This window comes from Rana temporaria, chromosome 11 (genome assembly GCF_905171775.1).
Source record: "Rana temporaria chromosome 11, aRanTem1.1, whole genome shotgun sequence".
Taxonomy (NCBI): Eukaryota; Metazoa; Chordata; class Amphibia; order Anura; family Ranidae; genus Rana; species Rana temporaria.
The window spans coordinates 6,903,500-6,919,920 of NC_053499.1; the positions used below are offsets into that span (position 1 = coordinate 6,903,500).

The 16,421-nt window shown below is 47.0% G+C and overlaps 1 protein-coding gene across 1 annotated transcript in view; it reads right to left on the reverse strand.

Annotated features, from left to right (window-relative positions):
- Nucleotides 1-16,421, reverse strand: part of PARVA (parvin alpha) — an 80,912-nt gene that overhangs the window by 37,188 nt on the left and 27,303 nt on the right. The window lies entirely within an intron of this gene.

The following is a 16,421-nucleotide window of genomic DNA, read 5'->3' on the forward strand; positions in this document are numbered from 1 at the left end:
CCGCGTTCTTTCGACGGTCGAAGGTTCAGAGAACTTTTGCATGACTGTGTTTATGCAAGCCAAGCTTGAACGGAATTCTATCGGAAAAACCCAAAAGCCAAAGTTTTTCCGACGGAAAATCCGATCACCAACTGTTCTGAGGCACATACCACTGATCAGCAACATTTATAGGGCACTTACCACTGATCACCAACCACTATACGGCACTTACCATTGATCACCAACATTTAATGAGGACACTCACCACTGATCACCAACCTTTATGAGGCACTTAACACTGATCATCTACATTTAAAAGAGCGCTCACCACCAATCACCAACATTTAAGGGGCACTCACCACTGATCGCCAATTGTTCTGAGGCACTGATCACCAACATTTAAGGGGGGACTCACCACTGATCACCAACCTTTATGAGGCACTTAACACTGATCATCTACATTTAAAAGAGCGCTCACCACCAATCACCAACATTTAAGGGGCACTCACCACTGATCGCCAATTGTTCTAAGGCACTGACCACCAAACATTTAAGGGGCAATCACAACTGATCAACCAACTATTATGAGGCACTCACCACCAATCGCCAACATTTATGCGGTACTCACCACTGATCAACCAACTGTTATGAGGCACTCACCACTGATCACCATTATTTAAGAGGGGAACTCGTCACCACTGATCGCCAATTGTTCTGAGGCACCCACCACTGATCAACCAACTGTTATGAGGCACCCACCACTGATCACCAACATTTACGAGGCACCCACCACTGATCACGAAAATGTATGAAGCACTCACCACTGATCAATCGACTATTTTGAGGCACTCACCACTGATCATCAATATTTAAGGGGACACTCGTCACCACTGATCGCCAATTGTTCTGAGGCACTCACCACCAATCACCAACATTTATGAGGCACTCACAAGAGATCACCAACAGTTCTGGGGCACCCACCACTGGTCACCAACTATTATGAGGCACCCACCACTGATCGCCAATTGTTCTGAGGCACTCACCACCAATCACCAACATTTATGAGGCACTCACAAGAGATCACCAACAGTTCTAGGGCACCCACCACTGGTCACCAACTATTATGAGGCACCCACCACTGGTCACCAACTATTATGAGGCACCCACCACTGGTCACCAACTATTATGAGGCACTCACCACGGGTCACCAACCATTATGAGGCACTCACCACTGGTCATCAACTATTATGAGGCACTCACCACTGGTCACCAACTATTATGACGCACCCACCACTGGTCACCAACTATTATGACGCACTCACCACGGGTCACCAACCATTATGAGGCACTCACCACGGGTCACCAACCATTATGAGGCACTCACCACTGGTCACCAACCATTATGAGGCACCCACCACTGGTCACCAACCATTATGAGGCACTCACCACTGGTCACCAACCATTATGAGGCACTCACCACTGGTCACCAACTATTATGAGGCACTCACCACTGATCCCCAACATTTATGAAAAACTCACCACCAATCACCAACATTTATAGGGCGCTCACCACTGATCATCAACTGTTATGAGACACTTACCACCAGGGCAGCCATCACAAATTTTGGGGCCCCTTACACAGCTTTAGGCAGTGCCCCCCTGGAGCAGAGAACCGGGGGGGGGGGGGGTGCTGACGCAAATCTCTTCTCTCCTGACGCAAGATAATAAGGGGAGGGGCCCTGGGGACCATCGGTGTAATGCAATGCCTGTACCCCCCTGATGGTGGCCCTGCTCACCAACATGTTTTGGGCACTCACCACTGATCAGGGCTGCTGTTAGAATCACAGGGCCCCGTACAGCCTACCTGGCACGGCCCCCCTCAAATATATATAAAAAAAACATTTTTACAATAAATATACTAAAATCATTCTTAGTGGACAAACAGATAACAGAGAAGCTGTGTGAATTTGCCCCTTTTAAAATAGTTTTCAACATTTTTGAACAAAAACATTTTATCATTTAAAAAAAAAAACAAAAAAAAAAAACATTATTTTACAATTTTTACAAATTATTTTTATACAATTTTCTTTTTACAATGGATTAAAACAATACAGGGTTATTATTTTTTTTTTTTAACAGGGCAAGGAAGCCGGCAGCTGTGTCTGTGTCTCTCCCTGCAACAGCTAAGGCTGCATTCACACCTAAGCGACAGCCGCGTACGCGTGTAGCGGCAGATTTGCCGCGATTACAAATGTTTCATTTTTTATTTTATTTTTTCTAAAGTATTCCCATTGCTGTCTATGGGAAAACGCGCCTGTCGCGTGAAAAAAAGGGTCCGGGACTTTTTTTCAGGCGACAGGCGTTGCGCGTCTATGAGATGTGAACCATCTCCATAGACGGCAATGGGAATTCTCCCCTCTAGCGACAGAAGCGTCCCGCGTCGGGCGTTTTGTCGCTTAGGTGTGAATGGGGTCTAAAAGTCGGCGGGAGGGTTTTCAGCTGCTGTCGAGAGCCGCACAGGGCATCCTGTAATTGCCCCTCCTTCCCTCTGGTGTTTGGGCCCCCCTCTGTGCCTGGGCCCCCAACAGGAGGACTGGTGGTCCCCCCCCCTATCAGCGGCCCTGTCACTGATCAACCAACTATTACGAGGCACTCACCACTGATCACCAACATTTCAGAGGATGATCAGCAGTGACCATAACCTTAAGGGGTCTCTAATTTATGACAACTGAAACCTGCAAGTTGCTCTGTACATTACATAGTCCTGGGTACAGAGTTGCATGGCCATGTAATTGTCAGTCAAACTATCAAAGCACTAAAAACTGAACAATGGCCTGGTAATGAAGGGGTGCATAAATCCATGTGGTTAAATTTATCCCCCCCCAAAAAAGTGCTATTTCACTCAATATTTCAATATATCTCTAATAAACCACTGAAACATTTACAATGTATCCATGACTATCATTTACATAAACCAAACTATAAGAAACAAAATCCTGTCATTTGGTGCGACACTTCTCATAGTCACTAAAACACGTGGTAGGAGATAGAAGACGAGTCTGAAACATAATAAAATCCTTTCGGAGGAACTGAACATTATTCTGTATATCGCATTATCTCCAGAAACAAAACGGCGTAAAGAATCTGCACAAAGCGCACTTAAAAGGTTTTAGTCCAGAAAAGAGAAAATGTGATTACAGGCTGTAATCTCCATCATTGTCATCGGTAATTATATTATGGGATCCGAAAACAAACCAGATACACGCTCCGCCAATACCGCACTGTTTGATGTCGGCTGCAGCTGGAAAGTGCGCGACTGCTACAAATGATAAAGACGGCCATTCAAAGGCAAGTCTATATGGGGGGGGGGAGGGGGGGGGGGAGGAAAGATCCATGGAGTCCTGTGGTGGTAAGAAAAGAGAGACAACCTCAGCCTGGTGTCCCGCCAGGCCATGCCTTCAACGTGTTTCGTTCTGCCTATATGGGGGGAGGGGATCTGTGGGTTCATGGGACTTTCAGTTTTTATTTGGGAACCTCAGGGGTGTGCACTGTGGGAGGGATGAGGGTGTGGATTGGGGGGTTTCAGTACCTCCCCTTAGAGGTAAAGACAGGGAACAGAACCTGCCTGAATGTGGCCTAAGAGTTCTTTTCTCTACAGCACCCCAAACCTCCCTATTGGACGATCACATAAAAGGACCAATAAGGAGGCATGATGAAAAGTGGGGATGTCCCCAAGTTTAACTTTTACAGTAAACTTGGGATTTGAACACAACTTCAGCTGCCTTTATCATTGGAGACACTGATCTTTTGACTAAAGGTATCCCCTGCTTATATATTTTTTTTTGCATCATACTCTCAGCTTGACCCCATTAGAGTGCTTAGATCAGGGGTCTCCAAACTTTCGAAATAAAGGGCCTTGTTACCAGTGGCGGCCGGTGCTCAACATTTTTGGGGGGCGCAAACGAAAAAAAAACAATTGCAGCCACACTGTGCCCATCAAACGCAGCTACTGTGTCCATCAAATGCAGCCACTGTGCCCATCAATTGTCGCCACTGTGCCATCAATTGTCACCACTGTGCCATGCCATCAAATGCAGCCACTGTGCCATCATTTATCGCCACTGTGCCCATCAATTGTCCCCACTGTGCCATGCCATCAAACGCAGCCACTTTACCATCAATTGTCGCCACTGTGCCCATCGTCACCACTTTGCCATCAATCGTCACCACTGTGCCATCAATCGTCACCACTGTGCCCATCAATTGTCACCACTGTGCCCATCAATTGTTACCACTGCGCCATCAATTGTTACCACTGCGCCCATCAATCGTCACCACTGTGCCCATCAATTGTCACCACTGTGCCCATCAATTGTTACCACTGCGCCATCAATTGTGACCACTGTTATATCCTCTGTGTTGGGAGGGACACAAGACTCTGGTCTGGTACAATGGATGTTTATTCAGTACAGGCTGTACACTGCAACATACATCTAAGGACATTACATATCTCTGCTTCTTACATGTGGTCTCTCTAAGATGGCTACTATGCCCCTTGACCCTTGTCATCACTGCTGGGTGGAGCCAGCCTTAAAGTGCCAGTACATGTGGAACCCTTCAGGTATAACAACCACTATGCCATCAATTGTCACCACTGTGCCCAGCAATTGTCACCACTAAGCTATGCCATCAATTGTCACCACTGTGCCATCAATTGTCACCACTGTGCCCATCAATTGTCACCACTGTGCCATGACAAACGCAGCCACTGTGCCATCAATTGTTACCACTGTGCCATCAATTGTCACCACTGTGCCCATCAATTGTTACCACTATGCCATCAATTGTCACCACTGTGCCCAGCAATTGTCACCACTATGCCATGCCATCAAACACAGCCACTGTGCCATCAATTGTCACCACTGTGCCATCAATTGTCACCACTGTGCCATGATAAACGCAGCCACAGTGCCATCAATTGTTACCACTGTGCCATCAATTGGTCCCACTGTGCCCATCAATTGTCACCACTGTGCCCCGCAATTGTAGCCACTGTGCCCCGCAATTGTCGCCACTGTGCCCAGTAAAATGCTGCCACTGTGACCTGAGGATGAAAAGGCATCCGTGATGAAACACTGAACAGAGGCCCTGCTGGGAAAATGAGTGTTCCGCCAATCGCGGAACTGTCTGAGGAGGAGGCGCGGCTTTTAAATCATGGATGCCCGCAGCCTGACGGAGATAGGTACCGGCGTATAAGGCGACCCGCGACTTTGGATGCATTTTTTTGCATCCAAAAGGTCGTCTTATACGCCGGAAAATCCGGTATGTGTTGTTTTTTTCTGGATTTTTGGTTGATATTCTGTCTCCATCATATAAAATATACCTATGATAAAGACCCTTCATTTCTATGTAAAGCGGGCAAACTTACACAATCTGCAGGGGATCGAATAATTATTTTCCCCCTCTGTACACTTTAAAGTCTATTAGCAGCTTCTCGGCTGTCGTGACACGCGGTGTAGAATATCCGCAAAGATCATCATCGGTCAGCCAGTCCCGGGACGGCGTGTGACTGAAGAACGAGGCTTGTTTGAAAAAAATAAAAAAGTGCTGAGGGAGGCAGGTTGTAACAAATGGAAAACCTTTCTTCTCCCGGACTCGGCCGGGATGGTTTCAGATTTTTTTTAACGAGGACAAGTAGTTTTCCAGCTGCCTTCCTGGCAATCAGCACAGAATCCCATTGTATGGAGGTTAGAAGGTTCACACAGGACCTGGAAAGAACCGTATTCCCGGCTCCCCATAGAGGAACAAGGAGCCCTGTACAGGTTTATAGGTAATGTCATCCCAACAACCGATGGGGACTAAAGCGGAGCAATGAACTGTAGCATGCTAATTGTAACACTTCCAGGTATTTATTACCATAGTAAACCCCCCCCCCCCCCCACCCATGAAAATTTCTTCATCTGCTTTCCACTCCAGCAGGATGGCACCAACCAGGGATGGACTGGCCATTGGGACTACAGGGAGTTTCCCGGTGGGCCGATGGCTCAGTGGGCCGGCTTCAGTGATAGCAGACCGATAGTTGTCTGGCCGCCATGGGAGAGACCTGTCAAAGTGGGCCAGTCTGGATGAAGTTCAGGGCCAAATTTTTGTCCCAGTCCAGCCCTGGCACCAACTATGTTCAGGTATCATCAAGGGTCACCATCGACTACATGAACTGAGATTCCACCATCACCGAGTCTCGACCCTCCTTGATGGCCGCCAGGAGCTCGGCATGTAAGGCGGCGTGGGATGCCGGTGGATTAGGGGAGGCTGGAGTGCTAGCCGACATCTCCTGTGCAGGGAGCCTCGTGGGTAAGATGGACGCCGCGACTCAGTCGCCGATCCCCGCGGATGAGCGGAGCTTACCCGGAGACAGCGGAGGAGGCCTCGGGGTGCCGGGTGCCTTCTTTCGCCCCAGGATGTCAGGCAGGTGGTTGCTGGAAGAAGGAATCGGCGCTGGAAATCAAGCCAGGATAGCGGTAGGAGCGGAGCTCAGTCAGCACAGGTCTGCTCTTGTTCACATCCCGGCCACGCCTCATCATGAACTGAGATTCCAGCTCAGAGATGACATGGTCATGTTCAAATGTCTGACACAGATCAGCCCCCTGTCGCAGCCTCTCTCATCTTGTTAATTGCTACACAGTATACACAATATTGCAGACTGATCATTTACCTGTCCTGGGCGTCCGCGATGTCAGCACCCGAAGACGATCTGTCCATCGGCTTCCGGGTGGAGGTCGCCGCCATCTTCGGTAAGGGAATCACTTCCTGGTTCCCTACTGCGCATGCGCGGGACGTGCTGCGCGATCCCACTGGTCCCTGCTGTCTTCTGGGACCTGTGTGTCTCCCAGAAGAAAGCGGGGGGAGGAGGGGAGATCGGAATAGGCGCCGGACGTGGCCTAGGTCGCTGAGGCAACCTATGCCCAGAAGTGGGAGAAAATACCTGGATTACACAGGTATCTGCTCCGTCCTCCCCCCGAAAGGTGCCAAATGTGACACCGGGGGAGGGGGGGGGGGGGATTCGAAAAGCGGAAGTTCTATTTTTGGGTGAACCTCCGCTTTAAGTGAACTGTAGTGCGTTTCTGCAAAAGCAATAAAAAATGCATAGGTGTGAACTGAGCCTAAAGTGATATTAAAAGCTTCTTTTTTTTTTAAAAATAACAAACATGTCATACTCACCTACTCTGTGTAATAGTTTAGCACAGAGCAGCCCCAATCCTCCTCTTCTCGGCTCCTTCGCCGGCGCTCTTGGCCCCTCCCTCATGCCGAGTGCCCCCCACAGCAAGCAGCTTGCAATCAGGGCAACCAAGCAGGCTCGTTCCCATGCTGCGGTTCTACATATCCATTTACACACAGAGCTGCGGCTCCGCGCTGCCTCTCTTTCTCCTTATTGGCTCACTGGGCCAATGGCTGCTGCTGCTGTCTCAGCCAATGAGAAGGGAGAGTCCTTAGGGAACGGGGCTCTCATGCACATCGCTGGAGGAAGATCGGGCTCAGGTAAGTATTATGGGGGCTGGGGGGGGCAGTGGCATCTGGTGGTATATTTTTTTGGGGGGGTGGCAATCCCTCCGCCAGCTACCCCCCCCCCCGTTGGTCGATCGGTCCCCACACTTAACCCATCTAGGTCGCATGCTTCCTCCGGGAGACGGGTCTCTGTATCTCCTCCTAGCTTCACGGCGGCGCAATTCCCCTCTGCGTCTCTTCTTCCTCCTCCTCGTCGGCCAAAAGGATCACTTCTCCTCTCAGCCAATCGGGTCTCAAAACCCGCTTTCTGAGTCGGGATTGGCCGGTAGGAAAGGCAGGAAGAATTTTAAATCGCTATGTCACACGAGCGGGTGGGTTTGGGGCACAGCACTCTGCGCCCCGAGCCCACCCCTTTTTTAAGCCAATTAGAGCCTCAGGGTCCTATCATGTGCTTCTAAAAAAACAACTCCCATTGGAATCCATGCGTCTGGTGCCCTGCATGCAAATTAGGGGCCAGGCACATGGATTAGGGGGGCGGCACCCCTGCGCTCAGTATGGATGGGCCGCCGTTGCTGGGGGGGGGGGGGCTGCTGCACACAGAAGATTTTTTACCTTCATGCATAGAATGCATTCAATAAACTTCGATCAAACATAAATTGATGGGCCCGGATTCCTAAAGCACTTACGCCGACGTATCTTTATATACGCCGCGTAAGTGCACAGATGCGCCGTCGTATCTATGCGCCTGATTCTTAAGAAAGATACGCCTGAAATTTGGCTCCATCCGACCGACATAAGTTTCCTACGCCGTCGGAGCCTGGGCGCATATTTACGCTGGCCGCAAGCGGCGCTTCCATTGATTTACTCATCGAATATGCAAATGACCGAGATACGCCGTTTCACAAACGTACTTGTGCCCGTCGCAGTAGTATACGCCGTTTACGTAAGGCGTACGTCGGGCATAAAGTTATTCCACCTATAGGAGGCGCATCCCATGCAAAAGTATGGACGACGGAACAGCCGTCGTATTTTACGTTGTTTACGTAAGTCGTACGTGAATGGGGCTGGGCGTAGGTTACGTTCACGTCGTAGGCATTGGGCCGACGTATCTTAGGGAGTAAATTCGACGTGATTCTGAGCATGCGCGCGCATGCGCCGTTCGTTCGGCCCATCATTTGCATGGGGTCAAGCTTCATTTAAATGGATCACGCCCACTTCCTTCCTACTTTTAATTAGGCAGGCTTACGCCGGACATTTACGTTACGCCGGCGCAACGTTGGGAGCGAGCGCTTTGTGAATACCGTTCTTGCCTCTCAATGTTACGTCGGCGTAGCGCATATGAGATGCGCTACGCCCGCACAAATGTACGCCGCTCTACGTGAATCCGGGCCATGATGTTTAATATCACTTTAAAGCTGAAGATACATCTGAGTGTATTTTGTCTTCCCTGGTCGATCGTTGATCGGAGGAAAGTGATACAAGGTAGCACAGGATCTTTTTTTGGGGGAAAATGCTCAGTCCGTCCCGCTCCTATAAAATATAGAAAAAACAATGACGCCCACAGAAGTCAGCCCTCCACATTGCAGACTGAAGACTCAGCAGAATATTTCGGGATGAAAAGCGATATTCTGTCCGATATCCACCGTGAGCCCCTCCATTGCTGATGAAGTCAAAAAATCACGAGACGGCCTTTATTGGTCTAGGAAATCTAATTATAGCTTTGCTGTATCAGCGGTCCGCGTTTCCTCCCCAACCAGGGGCCGGCCATTCTGAGAAGAGAATAACATCTGGAGGACCTGCTGGCGAAAAAGTCATCCCCGCCAGCGATCCTTCCCCCTCCCCCCCCCGACTCCTGGAGTAACACCAGTTGTCAGCGTTCAGCCTGCTCTCCAGCTGCTGTGGGAAACTACAAGTCCCAGCATGCCTTGCCTGCTGGGTCACCCTTATTGTGCCAGCGAACAGACTTGAGCTCGTGGGTCCCCCAAACTTTGGCCCGTGGGCCATACTGACCCCTGGCAAGATTTTATCTGACCCCTTTGTTGCCACGAGGGAACTCTGTGGGGGACTTTCATGTAAGGGAGGACTCTCGTGTATTGGGGACTTTCATGTAAGGGGGGCACTGATGGGAATTCTGAAGTAAGAGGGTACTCTGATATAAAGGAGGACTCTGATGTAAGGGGAACTCTGATGGAGACCCTGATGTAAGGGAGGACTCTGATGTATGGGGGAACGCTGATGGGGACTCTCATCTATGGGGGGCTCTGATGGGGACTCTAAAGTAAGAGGGTACTCTGATATAAAGGAGGTCTCTGATGTAAGGGGAACTCTGATGGAGACCCTGATGTAAGGGAGGACTCTGATGTATGGGGGAACGCTGATGGGGACTCTCATCTATGGGGGGCTCTGATGGGGACTCTAAAGTAAGAGGGTACTCTGATATAAAGGAGGTCTCTGATGTAAGGGGAACTCTGATGGAGACCCTGATGTAAGGGAGGACTCTGATGTATGGGGGGCTCTGATGTAAGGGGGAAGGCTGATGGGGACTCTCATCTATGGAGGGCTCTGATGGGGACACTGATGTAAGGGGGGCTCCGAGGGGGGAATTCTAATGTATGGGGGCTCTGATGTAAGTGGGAACTCTGATGGGGACTCTCATGTATAGGGGACTTAAATGTAAGGGGGGTTCTGATGCAAGAGAGGGCTCTATTGGGTACTCTGATGTTAGGCAGGACTGGTGGTGACTCTCTTATATAAGGGGACTCTCATGTGTGCCAGACTTTGATGCAAGGGGGCTCTGATGGGAACTTTGAAGTAAGAGGGGACTCTAGCGTAAGAGGGGGCTCTGATGGGGACTCTGATGTAGTGAGGACAAGGGCGGGACTCTGATGTAAGTGAGAACTCTGATGGAGACTTTGATGTAAGGGGGCGCTGATGGGAACTTTGAAGTAAGAGGGGACTCTAGCGTAAGAGGGGGCTCTGATGGGGACTCTGATGTAGTGAGGACAAGGGCGGGACTCTGATGTAAGTGAGAACTATGATTGAGACTTTGATGTAAGGGGGGCTCTGATGGAAACTCTGATGTAAAGCTGGGTACACACGAAACACGTTGGGTCGGAGCCTTTGGCAGTGACGTCATCATGCACGGCGACGTTTGGGCGGCGTGCAAACCTCACATCTAATGCTTATTGTGTTGCCTTATTCTAACATGGATTCTTTCAGTACAATACTCTGAATAGAATAGTTTATCCTGGTAATGCATCGATCTCATTGGAGGATATTTCTGGTGTTTCTATGAAAGGTTCTAGTAGAACTTTTACAGGAAGTAGATCTGTTATTACACCTGTACCGGCTCTCAGATCGGGGGACTCCAAACTATGTTAAATCCCGCCCTCTGCAAGATTTTATCTGGCCCGCTGATGTAAGAAGGGGGGGGGACTCTCGTGTAAGAGAGGACTATCAAGTAAGAGGGGGTTCTCATGTGAGGGGGGACTTTAAAGTAAGGGGGGACAAGAATGTAAGGGGGGCAATGATGTAAGAGGGGACTCTGATGTAAGAGGGGACTCTGATGTAAGAGGGGACTCTGATGTAAGAGGGGACTCTGATGTAAGATAGAGCTCTCATGTAAGAAAGGACGATCATACAAGAGGGGGCTCTCAGTGGAGGCGGACTCTGATGTAGGGGGACTTTAAAGTAAGGGGGACAATGATGCAAGGGGGGGACAATGATGCAAGGGGGGGGGACAATGATGCAAGGGGGGGGCAATGATGCAAGGGGGGGGCAATGATGCAAGGGGGGGGAGACTCTGATGCAAGGGGGGACTCGGATGTAAGGGGGGACTCGGATGTAAGGTGAGACTCTGATGTAAGGGGGGAATCTGATGTAAGAGGGGACTATGGTTTAAAGGGGGACTCGGATGTAAGGGGGGGACTCTGATGTAAGGGGGGGCTATGATGTAAGGGGGACTATGGTGTAAGGGGGGACTATGATGTAAGGGGGGCTATGATGTAAGGGGGGACTATGATGTAAGGGGGGAATCTGATGTAAGGGGAGACGCTGATGTAAGGGGGGACTATGATGTAAGGGGGGACTATGATGTAAGAGGGGCTATGATGTAAGGGGGGCCTATGGTGTAAGGGGGGGCTATGATGTAAGGGGGGACTATGATGTAAGGGGGGAATTTGATGTAAGGGGGGGGGCTCTGATGTAAGGGGGGGCTCTGATGTAAGGGGGGAATCTGATGTAAGAGGAGACGCTGATGTAAGGGGGGCTATGATGTAAGGGGGCTATGATGTAAGGGGGCTATGATGTAAGGGGGGCTCTGATGTAAGGGGGGCTATGATGTAAGGGGGGCTATGATGTAAGGGGGGAATCTGATGTAAGGGGGGGCTATGATGTAAGGGAGGACTATGATGTAAGGGGGGACTATGATGTAAGGAGGGCTATGATGTAAGGGGGGAATCTGATGTAAGGGGGGGCTATGATGTAAGGGGGGACTATGATGTAAGGGGGGAATCTGATGTAAGGGGGGACTATAGTGTAAGGGGGGACTCTGATGTAAGGGGGGAATCTGATGTAAGGGGGGAATCTGATGTAAGGGGGGACTATGATGTAAGGGGGGATGCTGATGTAAGGGGGAGCTATGATGTAAGGGGGGACTATGATGTAAGGGGGGCTCTGATGTAAGGAGGGCTATGATGTAAGATTGGCTCTGATGTAAGGGGGGGACTTTGATGTAAGGGGAGACTCTGATGTAAGGGGAGACTCTGATGTAAGGGGAGACTCTGATGTAAGGGGAGACTCTGATGTAAGGGGAGACTCTGATGTAAGGGGGGGGGACTCTGATGTAAGGGGGGGACTCTGATGTAAGGGGGGGGACTCTGATGTAAGGGGGGGGGGGACTCTGATGTAAGGGGGGGGACTCTGATGTAAGGGGGGACTCTGATGTAAGGGCCCCTTAATATAAATGTTATTCTTTTCATTTAAAAAACTCATTCTTTTTGTTCTGCAAATATCTGTAAAATACACGGCGCACCCCTTATATGTGAAGCTCAGAGTCCCCCCCCCCCCCCCTCCCCCAGAGTCTCCACTCTCAGTGATGGGCCATTTCCCGGGATCCGCCCTCCATCCATCCCTGTGTGTGGACATCGGAGTCCTCATTACCCCTCCTCTCTATTATTCCCTCTGATTTGTGGATTCGGGTGTACCGGCCCTTTAAGCCCCGGAGTCACATCTGAGAAAAGGAAGAATAATAATAATAAAGGAAGGATCTCCCGTCCCGTCCAATCCCCCCGCCGGTGACTTGTATCAGCAGAGTCCTGTGTGGAGGAGCGGCTGAGCGCCCAACCAACCGACATCTGCAGACACTTCTCCGCACTCACTTCCATAAAAGGAAAAAGACGCTCTGCATTCGCCGCGAGATGATAATCTAAACAGTATGAGGCGCGTTACAGAGAGACCATCTGGAGGACGGCGCCGGGGCCCTCAACGTTAACCGTTTGCTGGGGGGCCCCGACGTCTACCCAGGGAGACTCTTTATACTATAACTAGAGGCAAAACATAGATTTGGTGGTGAGGGGTTAGAGCCCCCGCCAGGATTTTATAACTGTCTGTGTCCCCAATCGCTCTAAACGTCATCACACATGTTACAATCTGATTGTACAATCTCCTTCAGATCTACAAACAACAACTATGTAACGATTCGGGTTTGCCTGATTAATACACAATGATTGGTTACAGATTGATACGGATTGATTGGACCGAAGTGCACATCGTTTTGGTGGATTAGACAGAGATTGTACGATCAGATTGTAAAGTGTATGGAGTCCCCCAACGGTTCTGATCACCAATGTCACCGGGAATTAACACCTTCGCCGCCACATCCATTTTTTTTTTTGCACAAAATCATTTTAGGCCCGAAGATAATATGTGAACTATATCTTATATAACACAATAATAATAGATAATCTATATAATAATTTAATTTAATTATAATATTATTAATATATTTTAATAATATAATAATTATAATATAATATATTTTATAAATTATTACTAATATTTATATATAATATAATCTATAATTATATATATATATATATATATATATATATATATATATATATATATATATATATATATATATATATATATTATTTTATTTTTTTTTTTTTAAATATATATTAATAATTATAATATTAATAATATATTTTATAAATTATTAATAATAATAATAATAATAATAATAATAATAATAATAATAATAATAATAAATAATATCATCTATAATATATATATATATATATATATATATATATATATATATATATATATATTAATTATAGATTATATTATATATAAATATTATTAATAATTTATAAAATATATATATATATATTATAGAAAATGTACAAATGAATTCAGCTCTATTAGACTGAGGACAACTAGTGGCAGAAAAAAGGTACTGCAAGGGAAAATCTTTTGATTGAGGGTGAATATTGCAGCAAAAGCTGTTTTTTTTTTTAAATTTAATTTTTTTTATTTTAGATAATAATTTTATATATATATATATATATATATATATATATATATATATATATATATATATATATTATAGATGATATTATTTATTATTATTATTATTATTATTATTATTATTATTATTATTAATAATAATAATTTATAAAATATATTATTAATACTATAAAATTAAAATAATATTATATATATATATATATATATATATATATATATATATATATATATATATATATATATATAAATAAATATATAATATTTTAAGAATTATAGTATTAATTATATATTTTATAAATTATTATTAATAATAATAATTATTATTATTGTTGTTAATAATAATAATATAATAATTGTTAATGTATAATTATTAATAATAAATATATATATATATATATATATATATATATATATATATATATATAAAATTATTATCTAAAATAAAAAAAATTAAATTAAAAGAAAAACAGCTTTTGCTGCAATATTCACCCTCAATCAAAAGATTTTCCCTTGCAGTACCTTTTTTCTGCCACTAGTTGTCCTCAGTCTAATAGAGCTGAATTCATTTATACATTTTCTATCTTTCAGAAGTTCTGGGGGTCGGATTCAGATACATTGCAGTATCTGCCGGCGCGGCGTAACGTATGTCAGATACGGTACGCCGCCGTAACTTTGGGCGCAAGTTCCGTATGCAGAAAGAACTTGCGCCCGTAGTTACAGCGGCGAAACGTATGTGTGGCGGCGTAAGCCTGCCTAGTTCAAATGGGGATGTTGTGGGCGTGTTTTATTTAAATTTAAGATGACCCCGCGTATTTTACGTTTTTTGTGAACGGCGCATGCGCCGTTCGTGAAAGAATCCCAGTGCGCATGCTCCAAATTACGCCGCAAAGCCTCGTTGGTTTCGACGTGAACGTAACTTACGCAAAGCCCTATTCGCGAACGACTTACGCAAACGACGTCAAATTTTAAAAACTCGGCGCGGGAACGACGTCCATACTTAACATTAGCTACGCCTCATATAGCAGGGGTAACTTTACGCCGGAAATCTGGAGATACGCCGTCGTATCTCATATCTGAATCCGGCCCCTGATGTCTAGCTTTGATGTAATATTCAGCTTCAATCACCTGCAGTACTTTTTTCTAACACTAGGGGCCAGATTCACGTAGCTCAGCGGATCTATAGATCCGCTCGATCTACGTGACTTAAGATCCGCTCCCGCAAGTTTAGGAGGCAAGTGGCTAATTCACAAACAACTTACCTCCAAACTTGCGAGGGCGGATCCTAAATCCCCCGGCGGAATTCAAATTCCGCGGCTAGGGGAGTGTACTATTTAAATCAGGCGCGTTCCCGCGCCGATTTAAATGCGCATGCGCCGTCCGGGGAATTTCCCGGCGTGCATTGCTCCCACTGACGTCACTAGGACGTCAGTGGGTTCGACGTGAGCGGGACTTGCGACGCGCGTGTTTGTGAATCGGCGTACGCAAACGACGTTGGAAAATTCAAATTCGACGCGGGAACGCCGGCTATACTTAACATTGGCTGCGCCTGATGAAAGAAGGGGTAAGTATACGACGGAAAACCGCTACGGAAACGACGTAAGAACACTGCGACGGGTCCGCGTACGTTCGTGAATTTGCGTATCTCGCTGATTTACATATTATTTATCGTAAATCAGCGGGAACGCCCCCGGCGCCATTTTTAAATTGAAAAAAAGATCCGACAGTGTAACACATTGTAACACTGTCGGATCTAGCCCTATCTATGCGTATCTGATTCTATGAACCAGGCGCATAGATAGGACCAGTGTAAGTCAGAGATACGATGGTGTATCTGTAGATAGTCGTATCTCTTTGTGAATCTGGCCCTAGATGTCCTTAGTCTGATGCCCAGCATCAGCCAAATCACTTCCTCAGAGCCCAGGGCGTTCTGAACCCCGCCCTCTGCCTGTGAGTGGAAGCAGCATAAACTGTCTAAAATCAATCTGCTCTCACCTCCTGTCAGCATGCTTCTGGTCAGCACATTAACTGTATGGCTACTTGGGGTTAATAGAAGACAATGCCTCCTCACTTCCTGTCCAATGCCCTCTGAAGAGCGATCTGAATGCACCATTCAAGTAAATGGGGCCACGCTAGTGCTGGGTTCAAGGGGTAGGGGCCACTTCACTGCTTGCCAAATGCTCTCTGAAGAGCGTTCTGAATGCGGATCACTCTTCAGAGACCAGAGCGAATGTGCAAGAGCCCTAAAATATTTAAAAAAAAAAGCAATGAACAAGCCACATACATTGTATACTAGCTGGCCCCCCCGGGCCCTGTGGCTGTCACTGGGGTTTTTCGGATTCCTGTAGCAGAGGGGTTAAGCCGGCAGCGGGGGCGGAGACGGACCTCCCGTGGTCACATGACCCTCCTGG